This window comes from Sorex fumeus, unplaced genomic scaffold (genome assembly GCF_029834395.1).
Source record: "Sorex fumeus unplaced genomic scaffold, SorFum_2.1 ptg000002l, whole genome shotgun sequence".
NCBI lineage: Eukaryota > Metazoa > Chordata > Mammalia > Eulipotyphla > Soricidae > Sorex > Sorex fumeus.
This window is the reverse complement of record NW_026606059.1, coordinates 51,918,609-51,920,510: the sequence shown is the minus strand read 5'-3', so window position 1 is coordinate 51,920,510 and position 1,902 is coordinate 51,918,609. Positions and strand designations below refer to the sequence as shown.

At 36.9% G+C, this 1,902-nt stretch overlaps 1 non-coding gene across 1 annotated transcript; it reads left to right on the top strand.

Moving 5' to 3' along the window:
- The first annotated feature begins 1,476 nt into the window (after positions 1-1,476).
- Positions 1,477-1,595, top strand: LOC130022716 (5S ribosomal RNA). The gene has a single exon (XR_008792282.1). It is a non-coding gene; the product is annotated as a 5S ribosomal RNA (ribosomal RNA).
- Positions 1,596-1,902: the final 307 nt, after the last annotated feature.

Here is a 1,902-nt window from a genome sequence, read left to right as displayed (position 1 = left end):
CACCATCACTGAAAAATCAAAAATTGATACAAACTATTTCGGACATGAATTGGGTAAAAGGGGGTAAAAACATTTGCTAAATGCCCAGCTAACTTCTGTGTGCTTTTTTTGGTTTGTTTTTAATTGGGCAAAGTTGGGAAGCAATGTATTAATTTAATATATATAAGATGTTTGCTTGAAATGTTGCATATTATCATTAATTTGCTTATTTCTTTGGGATGGGGGCCACACACTGTGACACTAGGGCTTAGTTCTGGTTGTGCACTTAGGAATCACTCCTGGGAGAGCTTGTGAGACCATTTGAGCTGCCAGAATTCAACCCTAGTTGGCCTCAAACAAGAAAAGTGTCTCCTTGTTTGCTATACTATTGTTCCGACTAAATATGTATTTAGTTTAACACATTAACAAATTAAACTATGATTATGTCATAGTCTATACCTCTAGGTATAGACAATATATACAAGCAATATTATTGTTATAGATGGTAAACTATACATTAGTATAGTACTTCCGGTAACTATCACTTCACTCTTTTTTTTCAAACAAGGTAGACTTGGTTAAGACTTCACATACAACTGATATCATTATGTGCTTTATCAGAAAAATATATTACTTCATTTTATATTTTTTATCCCCATGTATAAAAGGTCAGAGGCTCCAGGAAAGTTCAATAATGTATCCTGTGACTCATCTGGGAAATAGTGCAGGCAGAATTAAAAGCTGGGTTTGACCAAGTCTGAATCATGCTGTCTTTCTATTTTTGCCATGATGGCCTATAAGAACAAAGATTTATCTCCCTTGGAATTTAGTCACATGATGTTCACTTTGCTTCTCTGCCTTAACAGCAATTATGAATGGAGCTATTTGCTGCAGCATTGTGCTATTGAATTATTCTTGTCCTTGAATCTGAATTCAACAAATAGATTTTCATCATATATATATGTATCTTTTAAAATATTTAATATTCAGTGTACCAGAATCATATATCTATTTCTAGACATATTTATGCTTTTGAGCTTAGATCTGATCCTGGAAACTTACCTAAAAACAAATCACCAGGAAGTGTCTATGCAGCTGGAATTCAAGGTTAGGTAGAGTTAGAAATAATAGTGTTTTCAAAATCTTTTGTCATAAAGGCAAACAAATGCTTTATAACAAAACAAATTACCTCTTACTTTTACTATTATTGTAAAATATATTTCAAAAATTATTGTATTCACCAATCCTTATTTAAATCCTCAGCAATATTACATCTGTCTAATATACTCAAACAAGACATTGGCCGCTAAAAAGTAGATGCCCAATAAAAGTTAATATATTTTCTGTCAGCTTCCTTTAAGAATAGGTTGAATTAACATGTAAAGACATACAGTTGAGTATAGTGCAAGGAATAAAATCTGAGAACCATCAAGTGTGACACTCCCTATTTAAAAAAAAGAGTTCCTGAACATGATATTATTTCCAATATTATTATCAGTCTATGGCCATACCACCCTGAACGCGCCCGATCTCGTCTGATCTCGGAAGCTAAGCAGGGTCGGGCCTGGTTAGTACTTGGATGGGAGACCGCCTGGCAATACCGGGTGCTGTAGGCCTTTTGTGGGGTCGTGGGGCATTTGCTTCTGGGCTGGAGTGATAGCACAGCGGGTAGGGCGTTCGCCTTACAAGCGGCCAACATGGCCAACCCGAGTTCCATTCCTCCGCCCCTCTTGGAGATCCCAGCAAGCTACTGAGAGTATTCGATATGCCAGACACAGTAACAACAAAGTCTCCAATGGAGACGTTACTGGGCCCGCTCGAGCAAATCGACGATCAACGGGAGGGCCTTTACCTTACCTTATTATTATCAGAGCAATAGTTGACCAGTTTGGTGACTACAATAATGTTTGGGGAAATAGGTGA